Raw genomic sequence first — 20487 nt, 5'->3', positions numbered from 1 at the left:
GATGCGACGCGTATACCGACAAGAAGTTAGATTTCTGTTCTGTTTTCACGAAAACAATAAGATTTTTAGAGGGTAAGCGAAGAATTTAAGCTTATAAGCTTATAAAAAAGCTTATAAAGCCTTCTGTGGACTTGGATATCAGATCAAGCTGCACACGGCAAGAGTGCGAGCGATAAAGATACAACCGTGAAATGGGTTTCTGTTTCACGTTTTACCCATTTTACCGCGAGACGGCGGAAAATCATTCGGGCTGCAAACAACACTGTGCATGGCTGCATCAATGGCGTTGGCGTGTGTTTCGTGGATTGCGTTTTCTTCAAAATCCAGCTTCATCGTCCGCTTACGGTAAGTCTACACGTTTATATTTTATTCATTTGGTCTCCTAAACCACTCTAAGCAGAGCTGTGTGTGCAGAACAGATTACGTGCGCCTATCTTCGTTTCTAAGGCGGAAGCCATCGGGTTCTCAACTAATGCCGCTCATCTCTGTCCCGCTGTCTTTACTAACGCTCGGAAAGGCAGTCTGTGCGATGCCCTTGATACGCCGCTCCTCGCGAGCTGTCTACTAGATTTTTCGTGTTTCAAAGTAGATGCGCGGTCAGAAATGTCGTTTAGCCTGTGAATGACGGCCGAAATGGAACTGTGTGTTAGTTAGCGCCGTGTGAGCTCATTTTACTTTGCACCTCCGAAAACGTACTTACATACAGTCTCGTTCAGTGGTGGATTACATTTATTTTCTTATCTTTGTGTTATCGCCTGTCCGGACCATGGAGTGCTGTTCTTTTTGAGGTGTGCATTGCTTGCTACGTATGGACGCTCACTCGGTGCGCGTCGTGGACGCCGACGTTTCAGCAAAGGTGTCTTGTAACGCTATAGACTGGAGGGCGAGACGTTTGTCAAAGTTGTATTCAAGCGGCGCTGGAGGAATGCTTGTAGTGTGATGGGTGAATAAAATTCGTTGCCGGCGCGAATGGCCGGCGTGCTCAAACACCGCGAAGAACCCACGAGCTTCATCCCATCTCCCCTTCGTTGCACACGTATGGATTCGTCCGTGTCTGTCATCAGAGCCGTTGGCCGCCGCCGCTGGCTTGCCGGCACTTCATTTTGAAAGCTGGGTAAAGGTCGGCTCGACAAGAGGTGGCTTACATTTCGTTCCGAGTGGTTCGTTCATGAATCCCGCTCACGCGTGCACAGATTTCTAGAATACCATTTGCGCAAGAGGCAAAGTATGTGTTTCTGATTTCAGACTGCTACGTTACGAAAGCGCCGATGTGACACGCCGCTTATTCGCGCCTAAAATTAAATGAAGCTCTCGTGTTATTACAGCTGCGCCTGTTGAAGGAGTTAATTGTTTCATTGAAATACTTCCCACTTTGAGCACGTTCAATGCTTTCGCTGATTTTTCTAACAGCGTTGGGTTAGGCTGCCCTAAGGGAAGAAACACCTCTTTACTGCGCTGTTGGAGCTGCACTTGAAGGAAAAACTAAGTGAATTTCAGACGGTATTTTATCGTGACAGTAATTTGCTGTCTCAACCTCGCGACTGCTTTTGAAACGGCGCAGCTGCAGCCTCTGTGTGCTGTATTAGTTTTCTGAATAATGAGCGCGGCATGGAAGCGCTGCAACCCGCTTGTTTCTAAGAGCGCGCGCAGATGTATGAGTATGCTGTTCCGTCTTTGTGCTTCAAGTTATAGGTGCAAATCTGTGGTGAACTGGTTGCTTCTGCCTGCTGGTTTTGTATAGCTTGTGCCCGTTTGGGTATCGGCTTACGTACACTCGGCCAAATCTTTAACTGGCTTAGGTGTTGCATCGCTAAATGCACCTTGTAAAAAGGTGGCTTTTGGCTACACTGCTGGCATATTCATGTTGTAATTTGACGCGTGAGATGGCATTTCATAGTTTCTTTTTGTTAATATAATGTTTGAGTGGAGTACTTGCATGTTTAGGTCAAAGTTATCAGAAATATTCGTCTGCCGCTACGAAGAGCCGAAACAAGCGGAATACGCAGCCATGGTTCTGGTGGCGCATTTGCACTAATCTGGGTAAACGACTTGTCCGCCATGAAAGGAGGGGTACTTTACCCAGAGGATGAGGCCATATGGACCAGATCCATTGCTGCGTATGCCGTTTGTTTCAGCTGTTCGTAGTGGCAGACGAATGTTTCTGATAACGTTGATCTAAACACGCAAGTACTGCACTCAAACATTATATGAACAAAAAGGAACCACGAAATGACATTTCACTCGTTAAATTACAGCATGAATATGCCAGCACTGTAGCCGAAAGGCACCTTTTTTACAAGGTGCATTTAGCGATGCAACACCCGAGCCAGTTAAAAATTTGGCCGGGTGTACCAGGTTTAATTCATGCAGGGTATTCTGAAGCGCTTCTTCTATAGCGGTTATAAGAATAAATGCTACAATATCTCCTTTTTGGATCCCTGTGTAAGGTGCACTGAATCTGTATTTTATGGAGGTGGCATTCTTAACAGCTCCTTGCGAGTCAATGCAGATATGTGGCACAATTGTTCGAAGTCTTCTGTTACAAATAGTGTAAAAGGGTTGCCATAAAGAGGTCAGTATTCGCTGTAACAGTATTGCCATACAGAAATCAGTATCAGTACTGGATTCAGAGTTAGAGTGCTCCAGGGATTAGGGGTCTTTGTTACAATGTTTTATGACGACACTTACAATCTGTCGTGTATTTACTGAAATGATTGAGCCCTCGTGATAGCTCAGTGGCTATCGTGGCGACCTGAAAGGTGCAGGTTCGATTCCGGCCTAGGCGGTCGCATTTTAATAGAGGCAAGATGCTAAAGGCCTGTGTACTCTGCACAGGTGACCGAAATTATTCCCCAGCCTTTCACTTCAGCGTCTCGTAGCCTGTGTCGCCTTGGGTCTTTGAACCCCATAAAACCAAACCAAAAGATCAAGACTGCCTTTCTAGAATGGTATAGCCAGGATATGCCTTGCATTGTAAAGCACATGTGTAGAGATGGAATGGGAATTTTTTTTTCAGTTCCTCTTATATTATTTTTTTTTCTTTGTGCTGTACAGGGGAACATGCCCGGATTATTTACTGTAGACAACAGGCCACAAGAATGCTTCTGAGGAAACTAGCCGGACTGTTACTTTCAACTTTTATGTTACTGTGGTGCATTTTTATGGTGCATGTATTGCATATTCCCAGCCTGGATAGCTTGGAAATAAACTAAATTTGTAAGTATATTGATTGTTTCATGTGTGAACTCTGTCTGGTGACCTTTTTCAATTATTGTAGACAGTCTATAGGCAGTCTATAGATAATGGTCTACTAATAGTTTAGTAGACAGAGGTCTATAGACTGTCTATAGACAAAGGTCTATAGCACTGCCACGCCACACACCTATGGAATGTCTATAGACAGTCTATAGACATATGTCTACTGGACCAGTAGACTTATGTCTATAGACAGTCTATAGACATATGTCTACTGGACCAGTAGACTTTTGTCTGTAGACTGTCTATAGACAGTAATCTACAGGAAGTCTATGGCCATAAGTCTATAGGTCGTCTATAGACAAGTGTCTATAGACGGTCTATAGACAGCTCTATAGGAAATGTATGACCATAAGTCTATAGATCGTCTATAGACTGTCTATAGACCTGTGTCTATAGACTTCCTATAGACCTATAGACTTTCAGTAGACATTTGTCTATAGACTGTCTATAGACAAAAGTCTACTAAAAGTGTATGGCCATAAATCTATAGACTGTCTATAGACCAGTCTAAAGAATTTGTCTATAGACAGTCTATAGACTTCATAGACTAAAGTCTATAGACAGTCTATGGACTGTCTATAGAAATTTTTATAAGGGCTCCCTGCCGAGGTTGAGTGCGCTGCAGCGGTGTCCCAGGGTGTGTGTGGTGACGGCTGATTGGGGCCCTTGGCTCGCGCGAAGCTCGAACCCGCGGTGGTTGGTGGCCTGTGTCCACGTAGAAACCCACAACTGGCGCCCAACGTGCTAAGTCATTGGCGCTTACGCCTTTGATGGCACATTAGCCGAGCAGGTCGCCTTGACGATCACGCTTGCGCACCATGTTTAACACCCCCAGCGGGGCACTCGGCAGCTACATGTCGGCTCCCTACGAAGTTGTAGCGTCGTTTTATCCGCTGGCTGCTGTTCCTTCGAATAGCTAGACACCGTGGTTGGCCGCGGCCCCCATTGGGGTTTACGGCGACACAACCCAAAATGTCGACCACGCGGCTCCCATTTAAGCTGTATCGGGAGCACCCTGCGGTGCATCCGCTGGTCACATGCCTCAGCTGTGCAAGCTTTCCGCCCAGTGCGAAAGCAGTTCGTGTCACGCTGCCGCAACCGGCAGTTTCGTACAGCAGCAGCCGTGGCCCGCGAGCAGTCAATTCTGCTCTGGAAACGGCGAGGCGCTGGCCCGGTTCCCTGTGGAGACCGCGCCGCTCATCGAACTAGGAGCCTTGCCTCCCTCGTTCGTGCAGCCCGCCCAAGCCTCCACTGAGGCAGGGGTGCAGTCGCTGAGGCCGGGGCTTCATTGAGCCAGATGCGGAGAAACTTCGAGCCATACTCGAATTTCCCGCGCCCAAGGACGTACGCGGCCTGCGCCGTTGTGTGGGAATGGCCAACTTTTATCGTCCTGTGCCCGCGTGCAGGCACCCTTGACCTAGCTCTTGGGAAAGACTGCCGCGTGGCGATGGGAGCCCGAGCAAGAGCGATCCTTTCGCCTCCTGTCTAATGTCATTGCCGAGACAGCGCAGCTCAGGCTACCCGACCTGACCAGACACTTCGTAGTCCAGACTGACGCGAGCAATCTGGGTTTAGGAGCAGTTCTCCTACAGGAATTCGATGGCGTGCTGCAACCGCTGGCCTTTGCCAGCCGCTCCTTGCTGCCCTCGGAGAGGAATTATTCCGTGACCGAGAAGGAGTGCATCGCCATCGTGTTTCCACTGCGCAAATTTGACGTCTACCTTGATGGAACCCAATTCGTGGTGCAGACAAACCACAGTGCGCTCAGTTGGCTGATGCGGCTCCGCGAGCCTGCGGGTCGGCTGGCGCGCTGGGCTCTCCTGATACAGCATTACGACTTTTCGGTGCAGTATCGAAAGGGGAGCACGAACGTGGTAGCTGACGCGCTATCCCGTGCCCCACTCGCCAGCGGCGCCTTGACGCCGGCAAGCGGAGGGGGCGAAACAGCGGACGAGCCGCCGGGCGGCAATGAGGGGGAGCCCGCAAACGGGTTAACCCATTCCGCTAATACTGTATTTACACGGGCGCCCTTAACTACAGTTAAGGTAACTACGGTTCTCCGTAACTATTGTTAGCCATGCTCACACGACAAGCCAAACCATAGTTACGCCACTAACTGCAGTTAACGTAGCCGAGCTGGCTAACTACTGTTTGCGGCTAACTACTGTTTGCGACAAGATGGCGGCGCCCGCGGCAGCAGAAACGCCGATGTCAAGCGAGTCGTCGTCCTCCCAGAAGCGTGTCAACAGACCTGATGCAACAACAACGGCCTTGATACGCATCTGGGAGGACCATCTCCCTGCGCTGCGAGGCAACACGCGCAACGCGCGAATATACGCAGCGATCGCGGACGCGGTGAACGCCGGGCTTGCGCCGGGCGAAGGCCCATACACTGCCAAGCAAGTCAAGATGAAGATGGACAACCTCAACAAGAAATACCGGTAAGTGCGATCTTAAACGAATAATACTGATGCAATATCGCTTTCTTGGTGTTGTTTACTCAGTGCAACAAGCTATTGAAGAACTCAGGTGCAACTGAGCTATAGCCCCCCATGTGCGGCAGTAGCACGTCGCTAGCGATTACTGGTGTCCGATACGATCTTGCAGATATGTTATAAAGGTCGTAAAGTTTTCGAGAGTAAGGACACATGACAGAGGCAGCAAACACGTCACTCGCCGTATAGTCGTTCTAATTTGACTTCGCTCGTGCACGCGTGCATCGTACTGCATGACAACTTCATCCTCCGTTTGTGTTGTTATTGTCTACGATCTGCATCGCCATCAGCGTCGGTATTTCATCTTCGGTACGCGTCGGCATTGCACGCACGCGTCAGCGTTTCAAGCCTCGTGCTGTGCCAATATCTGAGCAGATTTATTTATTTCTTTCATATAACATTTCCGCGTTCCACTCTGCACTGCCTCACAGATACTTGAATGTCATTAGCAGAACCATAATACGACAGTTGCGGCTTCACTTTCAAAACTGCAACCGGTAGGATTAAAGCGACATCGTAAATTTAAACTCCACTAATTTCACCAGCACATGTGCCTGCTGGTTAGGCACATAATCGTGAAATAGTAGTCTCGCAGTGCTGAATGCACAGTGGCCTTTAATGCACTGAAGATAACTGCTGAGACTGTGAACTGCTTGGATTGCAAGCTTCGATGTCTTTTATTTAAGCAGTACAATTATTTATTCAAATGATTTCCATTTTTTCAGGCAGCTGAGACGGACGGGCACTGCTACAGGCTCACCCGGTGTGCCATGGTTGTTCTACTGGCAGCTCCACAGTTTTCATGGGTGCCTGCCCATCAATGATGATGGGCGAGTCGAGGAAAATATGGAGGTGACTTGCTATTTGTAACATTGCCTATCAGTTCATGAAATCACTGCACAATTCCATCACTATCCATTTCTCAGTGCACTGTGTACAGGCTGGCCAGTGGCAGACAGTAAAGAGCACACTTGGGAGTTGTGCAGAATAAACCACTCCCACAACCATGAGCATCGGCAAAGCAGAGCAAAATGGCACTTGCCTCTTGAACCCATGTACAGACACGGGCGCGTTTCGATGGAGGCAAAACGCAAAAGGCCCTCGTGTGCTGTGCGACGTCAGTGCGCGTTAAAGATACCCAGGTGGTCGAAATTATTTGAGCTCTCCACTATGGCACCTCTTTCCTCCTTTCTTCTTTCACTCCCTCCTTTCAGTTAAGGTGTAAACCAATATGTGCAACATTTACTGCGCCATTTCCTTTCTTCATAGGCCAAAAAAAGACCTCTTCAACCTCAGTGCCGTGCTGAAATGCCCACCTCACCGTGGCCGTCAATAGCTTCTGTTTTTCTCAATATACTGTGGCAGCTGGTGAGTGCATTTCTTTAGGATGCCTTGAACCTCTCCTTTCAAATGTTAAAAGCATGCTGTTTTCTGTGTTGTGTCATGTGCACCTGCCAGTCGTCAATGAGGCACCTGACGGTGCAGAAGTGGTGATGTCGTGAGAGGACGGGCTTCCAGAAGCAAGCAGAGACGACCAGCTGCAAAATGCTGCCAGTTCCGCCAGCTGCAGCACCACTCCTGTGGTACATGCACTGGCAATTGCAAGTGGCACCAATGGCGGTGGAGGAAGCAGTGCGGATACTCCTGGCACAAATGGTAGCAGACCCAAAACTCAAAAGAGTCGCCACAAAAGACCGGCAACCACTGTACAGCAGCTGATTGCCCTCCACAAAACAGAAGCAGAGGAAGCAGCACGGGCCGAACGAAAAGCCCATAAAATGCGCAAAAAAATGGTCTACCTTCAAGGAGAAGGGAACGACATTAACGCAAGCATGGTCAGGCTTCTAGAAAGATTCCTTGAGAGAGGAAGCAGTCAGTCACAAAATAAAGTGATCACAAGTGCTTGTTGGATTGCAGTTTGTGATGTATTCTTTTGAGGGCTTCCTGGGTGCTTCCATATTTTTCACTGGACAATCACGTGCACCTCACCCTAGCACGGCTTAAGAGGCAATGGAATCAGTTTCTGATACTCCAAAGAGGAGGCGTTTCGACAATGCAAAGACCGATGCAAAGGTATTTAGCAGCATGTGATGAGATGAACACAGCTCTTTTACGTCTGGAATTTTATACTGTGGTTTAAGCAGCAAATTACTGTGGGGGTGACTACCACAGCAGTGTGCAGTATACATATTGACAATTGGTGTGTGTACACTACAGAAGAATATAGGTGTGGGTGCAATGAACAAATAAGGTTGTTGCAAGCAATACTGCTGTTGCTCCTAGAGTATCGCTCCACATACCTTTCCACAGTGAACTTCCTGCTGTTGCCTATTCACTGATCATCATTTGCAAGGGGCGTTCATCTTTCTTCCAACCAAATGGGCTTTCTTTAGGGTAAGTGATAGCGTGCGGGGAGACTCTGTGGAATATTAAGTATAGCAAAACAGTACTGACATGAAAATGCACAGAGAAAGTTTACTTTTGCTCAACAAACAACAGAAAATGCAATAGTATCTATCACACTGCACTTTCAAAAACTGGGAGTGCGAGACTAAAAGCTTTTTGAAATGGTAAAACAGGAGCATATAGGCCAGTAATACACGAATATTTTGAAGAAATACACAGCAAGCAATATAGAGCAACAGACAATGCACAGATCATGCTGCAAAATTACAAAATGAAATAGCACAATGACAGTGAATCAGAAAAAAATAGCAATACTCAACAACAACTAATACTATAAAATGTGAAACTTAAGCTATAAAAATGGAAGAGTAAACCAGCTTTTCATTATTGTGTACCAGCAAATTGTTTGTTTACTGGAAGGATTGAGATCTGCATGATTTAACAGGTGTGTCAGCAAAAGTAGTGTGTAGGTGAAGGACTGTTTGTCGGAAGAAGGGCTAGTGGTTGGTACAAACTGCAGCTTTTTACAGCTTAACATGAGTCTAACTGCACAAATGATAGATTTTCATGCTTTCGAAAGAAAGTTTTGTGGGATATTAGTGAGGTATGTGAGCACTGTGTAAACAAATTATTCTCTAGTAGTGTTCCCCTTCTCAAACTATATTTTGTCACAGGTGTAAAAGACGAGCTTAACAGTCAGCAGTATGCTTCGTCAAGTTCTTTCTTGTCCTTCCTTTGCTTTGTGCTGCATTTCATCCTTACATATGACCCACTCACCCAAACCTCTGGCTTAAAACAGTTAACCTCCGAGTATCATTCCACCTGCCTCATCCTGGCAAAGCAGCAGCCTCTGTACCAAGTCATCTCGCTACAAGGCTTTCATTTGGTGTGTAGCTAAATGCGTTTCCTTTATGGCAAGTGAGTGTTCCAGCTGAGATTAGGGGACTTAAAAGTAAAAAATTAGTTCTGACATAAAACTGTACATGTCTGATATACGTTGCTTACAAGTAGTTCATTGCAAACATATTGCACTACACTGTCTTCAATGTCTTGTTTTTGAGCAGCAGTCATTTTAAAAGCCATGAATGTTGACACATTGAACTGGATTTATTGATGCTTGGTTACCAGAGCCTGTGTTCATGAGTTAATGCAGAAGCACATGAGAATTATTCTTATAGGGAAATAATTATGCATGTGTTGTCTAAACCATTAATAAAGGAAACAAATCTGAACTTGGAGGCAGATGAAATTCTACTGGAATAAATTTGTGCAAATGATGCCATAATGAGGCTCCTAGCATTCCTGAAATGCTAGGTAACAGCAAGGGGTATACAGTCGTGCATCAATTTTAATGGATTATTTGGTTCCCGGGCAGTACTGTTCATTAGGAGAATCATTCGCAACAATAAATCATGACGAAGCAACACAACAACAAAAATCTCCCTATCAATGGCACATAATGGTTGACGTGCGCAGCATAAAACTTTCACACTGTGTTTTACCGGTGGCCAAACTAAAAATACAGGACTACAAACATATTGTTGCAGACATGGTGTTACAAGGGGTTAATTCCAATGGCACAATGACTATGTATCCCATATAGTCCCTCCATACCCTGCTGCACAATACACACACGCACTCTGTTGCCACTGGTTGCACTAATATTTGTCACCGTAACTGCTTGAGGAAAGAGGGAACCATTACAGCCACTCAAAGGAAGGACAAAATGACCACCATGCAATAAGGCTCTATTTTAGAATGAGAGTGAGCAGACTCTCATGCAGCGTCCGAGATTTGACAAAAAAAGAGACAGTACAGGCTTGACAGTAGAGTTTTCCACATATTGGTGTTAATGTAATCGTGAACAGGTTAAAGCACTGTCTTGCCCACCACGAAGATGTACAGAGGGCAAAACGCATGTCTAGAACACGCTCTGAGCGTGTTTCGGGCGTATCACGCGATAACTAGCGATAAGATATGGTTAAAAATGGTCTATATGTAAACATGTGCTGTTAAACTCACAGAATTTCATCGTCATTTTTTTACTTCTTGGTTGCAGCGGCTTTGGGAGCTCCGGAACACAGAGTTTGGTTGTTCTAGGCATGTGTTTTGCCCTCTGTACACTTCATGGCATATGCAGATAATGTCATCATCTGAGTAGAAGTATGCAAGCAGCGTATACCCACCAAAGTACCACATCCCTTCATGAACCTTAAGATTCATTTGAAGAAAAGCTCATTACCACAGGCATGCATATGTCTCCAGAATAAAATGAGATACAACACAATCAAAGAGACACCTACAAAGAGATGCAAATGGCAGCTCAGCACGAGAGAGAAGCGGTTGAAATGGTTAAAAGGAAGGTACCCTTATAAAAATTTCTATAGACAGTCCATAGACTGTCTATAGACTTTAGTCTATGAAGTCTATAGACTGTCTATAGACAAATCCTTTAGAGTGGTCTATAGACAGTCTATAGATTTATGGCCATACACTTTTAGTAGACTTTTGTCTATAGACAGTCTATAGACAAATGTCTACTGAAAGTCTATAGGTCTATAGGAAGTCTATAGACACAGGTCTATAGACAGTCTATAGACGATCTATAGACTTATGGTCATACATTTCCTATAGAGCTGTCTATAGACCATCTATAGACACTTGTCTATAGACGGACTATAGACGACCTATAGACTTATGGCCATCGACTTCCTGTAGATTACTGTCTATAGACAGTCTACAGACAAAAGTCTACTGGTCCAGTAGACATATGTCTATAGACTGTCTATAGACATTCCATAGGTGTGTGGCCTGGCAGTACTATAGACCTTTGTCTATAGACAGTCTATAGACCTCTGTCTACTAAACTATTAGTAGACCATTATCTATAGACTGCCTATAGACTGTCCACAATCATTGAAAAAGGTCACCAGACAGAGTTCACACATGAAACAATCAATATACTTACAAATTTAGTTTATTTCCAAGCTATCCAGGCTGGGAATATGCAATACATGCACCATAAGAATGCACCACAGTAACATAAAAGTTGAAAGTAACAGTCCGGCTAGTTTCCTCAGAAAAGCATTCTTGTGGCCTGTTGTCTGCAGTAAATCATCCGGGCATGTTCACCTGTACAGCACAAAGGAAAAAAATAATATAAGAGGAACTGAAAAAAAAAATCCCATTCCATCTCTACACATGTGCTTTACAATGCAAGGCATATCCTTGCTATGCCATTCTAGAAAGGCAATCTTGATCTTTTGGTTTGGTTTTATGGGGTTCAAAGACCCAAGGCGACACAGGCTACGAGACGCTTAAGTGAAAGGCTGGGGAATAATTTCGGTCACCTGTGCAGAGTACACAGGCCTTTAGCATTTTGCCTCTATTAAAATGCGACCGCCTAGGCCGGAATCGAACCTGCATCTTTCAGGTCGCCGTACGAACATGATAGCCATTGAGCTATCACGCCGGCTCAATCATTTCAGTAAATACACGACAGATTATAAGTGTCGTCGTAAAACATTGTAACAAAGACCCCTAATCCCTGGAGCACTCTACTCTGAATCCAGTACTGATATTGATTTCTGTATGGCAATACTGTTACAGCCAATACTGATCTCTTTATGGCAATCCTTTTACACTATTCGTAACAGAAGACTTCGAACAATTGTGCCACATATCTGCATTGACTCGCAAGGAGCTGTTAAGAATGCCACCTCGATAAAATACAGATTCAGTGCACCTTACAGAGGGATCTAAAAAGGAGAATATTGCAGCATTTATTCTTATAAGCGCTATAGAAGAAGCGCCTCAGAATACCCTGCGTGAATTAAGCCTGGTACATCCGGCCAAATTTTTAACTGGCTCGGGTGTTGCAGCGCTAAATGCACCTTGTAAGAAAGGTGCCTTTCGGCTACACTGCTGGCATATTCATGCTGTAATTTGACGAGTGAAATGTCATTTCGTGGTTCCTTTTTGTTTATATAATGTTTGAGTGGAGTACTTGCGTGTTTAGATCAACGTTATCAGAAATATTCGTCTGCCACTACGAACAGCTGAAGCAAGCGGCATACGCAGCAATGGATCTGGTCCATATGGCCTCATCCTTTGGGTAAAGTACCACTCCTTTCATGGCGGACAAGTCGTTTACCCAGATTAGTGCAAATGCGCCACCAGAACCATTGCTGCGTATTCCGCTTGTTTCAGCTCTTCGTAGCGGCAGACGATGAATATTTTTGATAACTTTGATCTAAACATGCAAGTACTCCACTCAAACATTATATTAACAAAAAGAAACTATGAAATGCCATCTCACGCGTCAAATTACAACATGAATATGCCAGCAGTGTAGCCAAAAGGCACCTTTTTACAAGGTGCATTTAGCGATGGAACACCTAAGCCAGTTAAAGATTTGGCCGAGTGTACGTAAGCCGATACTCAAACGGGCACAAGCTATACAAAACCAGCAGGCAGAAGCAACCAGTTCACCACAGATTTGCGCCTATAACTTGAAGCACAAAGACGGAACAGCATACTCGATCGTACATCTGCGCGCGCTCTTAGAAACAAACGGGTTGCAGCGCTTCCATGCAGCGCTCATTATGCAGAAAACTAATACAGCACACAGAGGCTGCAGCAGCGCCGTTTCAAAAGCAGTCGCGAGGTTGAGACAGCAAATTACTATCACGATAAAATACCGTCTGAAATTCACTTAGTTTTTCCTTCAAGTGCAGCTCCAACAGCGTAGTAAAGAGGTGTGTTTCTTGCATGGAGGCAGCCTAACCCAACGCTGCTAGAAAAATCAGCGAAAGCATTGAACGTGCTCAAAGTAGGAAGTATTTCAATGAAACAATTAACGCCTTCAACAGGCGCAGCTATAATAACACGAGAGCTTAATTTAATTTTAGGCGCAAATAAGCGGCGAGTCACATCGGCGCTTTCGTAACGCAGCAGTCTGAAATCAGAAACACATACTTTGCCTCTCGCGCAATTGGTATTCTAGAAATCTGTGCACGCGTGAGCGGGATTCATAAACGAACCACTCGGAACGAAATGTAAGCCACCTCTTGTCGAGCCGACCTTTACCCAGCTTTCAAAATGAAGCGCCCGCAAGCCAGCGGCGGCGGCCAACGGCTCTGATGAAAGACACGGACGAATCCATACGTGTGCAACGAAGGGGAGATGGGATGGAGCTCGTGGGTTCTTCGCGGTGTTTGAGCACGCCGGCCATTCGCGCCGGCAACGAATTTTATTCACCCATCACACTACAAGCATTCCTCCAGCGCCGCTTGAATGCAACTTTGACAAACGTCTCGCGCTCCAGTCTATAGCGTTACAAGACACCTTTGCTGAATCGTCGGCGTCCACGACGCGCACCGAGCGAGCGTCCATACGTAGCAAGCAATGCACACCTCAAAAAGAACAGCACTCCATGGTCCAGACAGGCGACAACACAAAGATAAGAAAATAAATGTAATCCACCACTGAACGAGACTGTATGTAAGTACGTTTTCGGAGGTGCAAATTAAATTGAGCTCACACGGCGCTAACTAACACACAGTTCCATTTCGGCCGTCATTCACAGGCGGCTAACGACATTTCTGGCCGCGCATCTACCTTTAAACACGAAAAACCTAGTAGACAGCTCGCGAGGAGCGGCTTATCTTCAAGGGCATCGCACAGACTGCCTTTCCGCGCGTTAGTAAAGACAGCGGGACAGAGATAAGCGGCATTAGTCTAGAACCCGATGGCTTCCGCCTTAGAAACGAAGATAGGACGTTTGTAACTGCGCACATAATCTGTTCTGCACACACAGCTCTGCTTAGAGTGGTTTAGGAGACCAAATTAATAAAATATAAACGTGTAGACTTACCGTAAGCGGACGATGAAGCTGGATTTTGAAGAAAACGTAATCCGCGAAAAACATGCCAACGCTATTGATGCAGCCACGCACAGGGTTGTTTGCAGCCCGAATGATTTTCCGCCGTCTCGCGGTAAAATGGGTAAAACGTGAAACAGAAACCCATTTCACGGTCGTATCTTTATCGCTCGCACTCTTGCCGAGTGCAGCTTGATCTGATATCCAAGACCACTGAAGGCAATTGGTTTATAAGCATAAATTCTTCGCTTACCCTCTAAAAATCTTATTGTTTTCGTGAAAACAGAACCGAAATCTCACTTCTTGTCGGTATACGCGCCGCATCTCCCACCGAATAGTATGTGGTACAGTTATCAAATAATAATTATAAGGTTGCGTAGCATGAAGTCTTTTTTGCGTGTCTTCGTGTTTACAAAAACTGATATGCGCCACATCAGCGTGTCATCGGCTCCGAAGCAACAGGTGCAAGGGTAGGAACGAAAAAAATACTGGCTTTGTGATTGTTGCGTCGCAGCACTTATTCACGTGAATACAAACTGCAAAGGTAGAAATGGCAGATGTTAATCGCACAGAGGACCAGGGTCTTTGAGATTAATCTAAGATGTTCCTAAGGGATGGGCGCTTCCTTGAATTCTCGCACCCGTATTTCCCCCTTTATTTTCAGGACGTTTTAAAGAGAAATGTAGAACCGTTGATGAAATGTTTCTGATTTCAGCGCGTTGGACAGCAACGATCGAAAGACGGAATGGAATTGTGTAGAGCAATTCCTTTAAGGGATAGCGTATTCGTTCGATGTAGTACAGTTTGCGGGCGCACTTACTTCAAGAATGGCTGCCTTTCCTCGGCTTACTTGTTATCATTAAATATCTAATTGTATTGACAATATACGTCACGGTATAACGAAAAGGAACTTGTCAATGCTCCTGAAAACAATATACTGGAGAGTGTTGTAATGGCCTTACGCAATACTTTTTAGCCGCCGCGGTGGCTCAGTGGCTGTGGTGCTCGGCTGCTGGCCCGAAAGACGCGGGTTCGATCCCGGTCGCGGCGGCTGAATTTCTTTGGAGGAGAAATTCGAGGCCCGTGTACTGTGCGATGTCAGTGCACGTTAAAGGAAATTGAAGCAGCTATAGACCGTAGTCTATAGAGAGTCTATAGACCGTCTATAGACGAACGGAAATTGAAGCAGCTATAGACCGTAGTCTGTAGAGAGTCTATAGACCGTCTATAGACGAAAAGAAATTGAGGCAGCTATAGACCTTGGTCTATACCGTCTATAGACGAAAGGAAATTGAAGCAGTTATAGACTTTAGTCTATAAACAAAAGAAAATTGAGGCAGCTATAGACCTTAGTCTATAGCGAGTCTATAGACCGTCTATAGACGAAAGGAAACTGAAGCAGTTATAGACTTTAGTCTATAGACAGTCTATAGACAAAAGGAAATTGAGGCAGCTATAGACCTTAGTCTATAGCGAGTCTATAGACCGTCTATAGACGAAAGGAAATTGAAGCAATTATAGACTTTAGTCTATAGACAGTCTATAGACAAAAGGAAATTGAGGCGGCTATAGACCTTAGTCTATAGCGAGTCTATAGACCGTCTATAGACGAAAGGAAATTGAAGCAATTATACACTTTAGTCTATAGACAGTCTATAGACAAAAGGAAATTGAGGCGGCTATAGACCTTAGGCTATAGCGAGTCTATAGACCGTCTATAGACGAAAGGAAATGGAGGTAGTTATAGACTTCAGTCTATAGAGAGTTTATAGACTGTCTATAGACAAAAGGAAATGGAGTCAGCTATAGACTTTAGTCTATAAAGTGTCTATAGAAAGTCTATAGACAAAAGGAAATTTGAGCCAGCTATAGACTTTAGTCTATAAGGTGTCTATAGACAGTCTATAGACAAAAGGAAATTGAGGCAGCTATAGACCTTAGTCTATAGAGAGTCTATAGACAGTCTATAGACGAAAGAAAATTGAGGCACCTATAGACCTTAGTCTATAGAGGGTCTATAGACAGTCTATAGACAAAAGGAAATTGAGGCGGCTATAGACCTTAGTCTATAGAGAGTCTATAGACCGTCTATAGACAAAAGGAAATTGAAGCAGCTATAGACTTTAGTCCATAGATTTTCTATAGACTGTCTATAGACGAAAAGAAAAGTCGATAGGATGGCTATAGAGTCTATAAAAAGTCTATAGAAAGTCTATAGACCATTTTTATAAGGGTAGGTTGGTATTCTTGGAATTCCTATGAGAAGAGAGCAGTGGCAGAATGGGTGCAGTAGTAGAAACTCAAGCCTCTAAATGAAGTCCTCATACCAGCTGCAGCGATGCAGCCATACCAGCTGCAGCAATGCATCAGCTTTGCTGCAGTGAAAGCAAAGCAACCTCGGGCAAAACGCCTTCTGTGCCAACCTACAGTTGCCATTTCCTCTAATTCTCATTATATACACAGAGCCAGCTCCTGTTACATCGTGCCATCTCTCTGGCTGCTACGCAGCTGAACCACCACTTAATTCATCTTAACAAAACTGAACCTCAATTAGCCCAAGGTTTTAGTTGCTCAATACACTGAGTCATCTATTAGTAAAAAAGGCAAGGAACACGGATCATGCAAGATGTTTCAGTTGCCTGAAAGACATATGCTTTGCCAGAGCATTCCGTATAGCTACCCCTGACGGCTCTACTCGGCTACTTGTGCACACTGGCTGAGAACGCCTCTCATCTGCACTTTGCACTGCACCAAATCAGCCTGCATCACACTGATCATTGAGCTGTTCACAGATATTGTTCAGCACACAAGCAGCGCGGATCACAGTGTTCACATTGTGTATGTTGCACTCCAGACCCTTCAGCAAGATTCTGAAGCGTGCTTTCACACGTCCAAACGCATTTTCGACCACACGTCTGGCACTCGACATATGAAAATAATCACACACTGAAGAGCACAGGACACGATATCGCACACTCGTGTCACGAAAGTGAAGAGGTAATGAAGCGCCGCACTTGACTGCACTAACGACGCACAAGCGCTGCGACTACAGTCCAAAATGAGGCACAACGGAACGAGCGATATGGCGGCTCCCGCTGGGAGAGTAGTGGCTAGATATGGCTATTATGTTGACTGTAAAGTCAACTACGATCATTGTGTGTAGACTCCTTTCCAGCTTTGCTCTAATAATGTCCGCCACATGCGCAGGAAAAAAACTGCCCCGCAGATAGAAGAACGAGAAACAACCTTTTTTTCTATCATATAATCTTTCTGAAGTAATCATGATCGATAATACACCGCTATAGGTGAAATCATAAATTCACAAAGGTGGTAATCACATGACGGTTTCCGTCACTCTAACCGACATGCCCAAATTGCGTGTAAGCACGCGTAACTGTGGTTTGCGTTAACTATAGTTAAGCCCTCTAACAGCAGTTAAGCTTAACTATAGTTAGGCTGCCCGTGTAAAGAGGATATAACCAGGCAAGCAGCGCTTCGCAGAGCGGACGAGAGGCAAAGCTCTTCGTGAGCGCCTCGGAGGTGCCGATGCGAACAGAAATTTTGGCTGCAAACCTGAGTGGGGATGAGACCATGCTCCCCTCTGGGATGACTGGAATCGTTTTCAGCCGTAAAGAGCTACTGAAAGCCCAGCAAAATGACCCCTTTTGTCGCGAGGTGAGCGACGGTCTCAGGGAGACGGAGCGCCGTGACGCTACTGGTATTGTAGCGGGCGCAGGGGGGCAGAAGCCAGCGTGTGTCGCGGCGAACCCCGGGGATTCATATTTGCTGGACCATGACGGGCTCGTGCTGAAGTACATAGCCACAGATGACGAGTCCATCGACCCGTTCAAGGTGGTTATCCTCAAAAGTCTGAGAGGTGCACTGTTGAGATCCTCTCATGACGAACCACTGGCCGGTCATCTGAGTGGCTCCAAAGTTTTTGCAAAACTGAGTCATTCGGTGACTTGGCCCGGCATGAAGCGTGACATTTTCCGCTATTGCCGTTCCTGCCACGTCTGTCAAGCGGTGAAGTCACGGGGCGGCAAGCCGCCTGGAATGATGAAACCGATTGACAGTGTGCGTCCGTGGCAGATGGCCACCTGCGATTTGATGGGGCCTTTCCCCAGGAGCAAGCAGGGGTTCATAGACCTGAAGGCCTACGCGTCACGGTCTGACGAGCTTGCGCCGGTACCCATTGGTATCAAAGGCAAGCGCAAAGGCACAACTGGTGCTGCGGAACGCAAGCGTACGGAGCACCGGTACATTATGAGGCGACGGTCACCGGTGTGATTGATGCCGGACGGCGGACTTTTCCGCAACCGAAGACACGTAGCCTCAGCTAGCTGGCGAGCTTTCTCGTCAGGCCCTACCCAGGTGAAGCACGGTGTGTTATTTTTTTTTTGTTTTTGCAGCATGCTCAGTTCCAGCCTTGTGTGTTTATCTATTTATTTATTTGTTTGTTTCAGTCAGTTTCTAGCCACTTTCGTTTCCAGTTTGTTCGTCTGTTTTCGTTCTAACGTACCAGACTTGTACATAGGCAAACTACAGCCCGCTCGTGCTTGCTCTTATCTTCTAGAAGCAAAAGATGGGTGTCGTTTGTACGGCGCGCCTTTTCTCATTTCCGGCCCGACTGTGGGTGGTTGGCTCGTTAAGGAGCCGTGTGTCGCGGTGCGAGTTTTGTGCGGCCCGTATGGAGGGGAAGTTATCGGGGCGTTTGGGGCGATGGGGGGCGGAAAGTGCACCCTTTGACTCGCGCCGCGGGGCCTCTGGACGCTTCTGATGAGGGGATCGTTGTCGCCGACCGGCGTCCGCGCACGTGCCGGTGTATGTGTGTTTGTGGCTGTGTGCGCGCGTAACCATGAGCCAAGGCGACGCCTGGGAGTTGTGCCATTGTGTGCTTCTGCGTGAGCGCGAGGATGAGAAGGACCCCTCGCTGTGGCGAAAGTTACACATCAGGACGCCGCCGAACGTCCTCGCCCGTTTCAGCCGGCGTGAAAAGGGTGCACTAACTGTCCTGTGCCGAACGTGACGTCGTGTCCAAGGGCGCGAGGTTAGTGCTCTGCCGCGGCTCCGTCGTCATCAACGGAAATAAGACCACCATCAGTCGTCGGCCCTCCCAACCCGTTCAACTTGAAGTCTGCGAGCGGTGAGTCGCTGACCGGCCCACTGGGCCGTGCCATCGAACTTTGAGGCTGACATCCACCTGTCACATAGCTGTACAGTTGTATTCACATCTTCTTGTGTACCGTGTATATAATCTGCAGGCTGTTTTGATTTACTGAAGCGTATGCAAGTGTTGTTTGCCTTGTTTTTTCCTTTGTTTGTGTGGTTTTTTTACGTTGTTCTGGCTGGAACTGAAGTGTAGCTAGTTTTTTTTGTGTATTCATTTCTTTCTTTTTGGAACTGAAGTGTAGCTTATTTTTTTTCGTGTATTAATTTCTTTATTTTGGCTGCGTGCTTTGCCGATGGGTAGGAGGGCATTTAAGGAGAGGGGGATGTGGGAATCCTGGCTTTCCGCCGCTGCCTTTGCGTGGCTGTGCCGGCTTCCCGCGTTGTTTCTCCTCTTGTCCGCGTCTTGTATTGTTTCTTTGGTGTGAATAAAGTTTATTATTATTATTATTATTATTATTATTATTATTATTATTATTATTATTATTATTATTTCCCTTGCTCCCGCCTCAGGCGGTGGAGAGGCGGCTGGCTGACTAATCACTGTCATTTGGCCACAGCTCTGCCCCGGCTCCCAAACAGCCTTTGCCATTGGTGCCTTTTGGCGGGATTTCGGGACCCGCTTTGGGGGCCGCGCACCGCGCGACCGTCCGAGCGGGGCCCAGAGAGAGAGATCCCTCCGAGACTGCGTAAGGTGCGTACGCTACTGTTTGTCCGTGCCGGCCTTTGCCGTTCGGACCAGTGCTTACTCGAGCTCGCCCGCACGTGTCCTCTGACCTGCAGCGGCTCGAGCCTGTCCAGCGGGGTCCAGCGACCTCCGACAGGCGTACCTTGCGTTGTTTGCCCACTCTCTCTCGCAACAGGCCCAACGGTCGACACGAGAGGGAGATCACAGCACTGCCGCGGGGACATTCTCCTGCAGCGGCGTGCTAGCGGCGCGCATTGCTCGAGTCGCTTCGTGCGCGCAGCGGAGCCTTGCTCCTCGCGCGCCCCCGGGACGGGGTGACTATTGAGTGTGTGTGTATCTGCTGAAGGACGACGTGAATAAACGTCTCCTTTGTTAACTTGGAGGCCTATTTCTTTGCGGCGAATCGCTCTCCTCCCTTATAAAAATGGTCTATAGACTTTCTATAGACTTTTTATAGACTCTATAGCCATCCTATAGACTTTTCCTTTTGTCTATAGACAGTCTATAGAAAATCTATAGACACATGCTTGCATGCCGCGCACAATCCTCAACAGAGTCATATTTTTCTTATATTCAGGACATTTTAGCCC

General features: G+C 46.4%; 1 long non-coding RNA gene and 1 pseudogene across 1 annotated transcript; one reads left to right on the top strand and one right to left on the bottom strand.

The window, feature by feature from the left end:
- Window positions 1-5436: 5436 nt before the first annotated feature.
- On the top strand, window positions 5437-10320 carry LOC149345323 (uncharacterized; annotated as a pseudogene).
- A 794-nt stretch (window positions 10321-11114) lies between these two features.
- On the bottom strand, window positions 11115-14127 carry LOC149345322 (uncharacterized). The gene is made up of 2 exons (XR_016282832.1): window positions 14035-14127; window positions 11115-11291 (listed from the first exon to the last, which is right to left on the bottom strand). It is a non-coding gene; the product is annotated as an uncharacterized LOC149345322 (long non-coding RNA).
- Between the last annotated feature and the right edge of the window lie 6360 nt (window positions 14128-20487).

This window comes from Amblyomma mixtum, chromosome 5 (assembly GCF_055824585.1).
Source record: "Amblyomma mixtum isolate Tamu chromosome 5, ASM5582458v1, whole genome shotgun sequence".
In the NCBI taxonomy this organism is placed as follows: domain Eukaryota; kingdom Metazoa; phylum Arthropoda; class Arachnida; order Ixodida; family Ixodidae; genus Amblyomma; species Amblyomma mixtum.
Note: the sequence above shows the minus strand (reverse complement) of the source record. Positions and strands in the feature narration are given on the sequence as shown.